The sequence below is a fragment of the Gavialis gangeticus genome, unplaced genomic scaffold (genome assembly GCF_001723915.1).
Source record: "Gavialis gangeticus isolate Ggan-Ray unplaced genomic scaffold, GavGan_comp1, whole genome shotgun sequence".
NCBI classification, from domain to species: domain Eukaryota; kingdom Metazoa; phylum Chordata; order Crocodylia; family Gavialidae; genus Gavialis; species Gavialis gangeticus.
In genome coordinates this window covers 17,095,822-17,096,773 of record NW_017728993.1, presented here as the reverse complement: position 1 = coordinate 17,096,773, position 952 = coordinate 17,095,822, and positions in this window count along the sequence as shown.

Below are 952 nucleotides of genomic sequence, written 5' to 3'. Positions count from 1 at the left end.
CTGAACAAAGTGAGATGGAGGCACAGGTGAGGCTGCAGATGCCTGGCGTGACACAAGCCAAAACCTCCCCAGACAGCAAGCCAGGCGCAGCAGTCTGCTGCCTGCCCAGGACTCCTAGGAGCTGGGCAGAGTTGCTGCAAGCACCCGGGCTGCAGATCACACGGCCGGGGCTGACCCCCTGGCAGACAGAGCCCAGGGGCCGGCACCCAGCACAGTCACAGCCCCCGGCACCCGCACCTGAGGCCACCACTCCTCCCCACCGTGGGCAGGCATGGGAGCCTGACACCTCCCCCTACACACCACAGACACACACGCAGGTGTGCACACACACCAGGCACCCCCCCACATACATCACACCCCACAGGCACACACACAGGTGTGCACACACCAGACACCCCCCCAGACACACCACACCACACCCACACATGCAAGTGTGCACCCCCCCTCCCCACACGCACACATGCAGGTGTGCACACACCAGACACCCCCCCAGACACACCACACCACACCCACACATGCAAGTGTGCACCCCCCCTCCCCACACGCACACATGCAGGTGTGCACACACCAGACACCCCCCCAGACACACCACACCACACCCACACATGCAAGTGTGCACCCCCCCTCCCCACAGGCACACGTGCAGGTGTGCACACACCAGACACATGCAGGCAGACACACAACCCCCCCAGACACCCCTCACACACACACAGGTGTGCACACACCCCAGACACCCCCCCACATATACATGTGGAGGTGTGCACAAACATCAGACAACCCGCCGCCCCCCACACATACGTGCAGGTGTGCACACACACTAGACACACGCAGGCATCAGACACCCCCCCTCCCCCCGACAGACAGACAGGCAGGCAGGCAGGCAGGCAGGCAGGAAACATGACATCACACACGCCCTGTCTGGACGCACCAGCCCGAGACCCAGGCCGACACG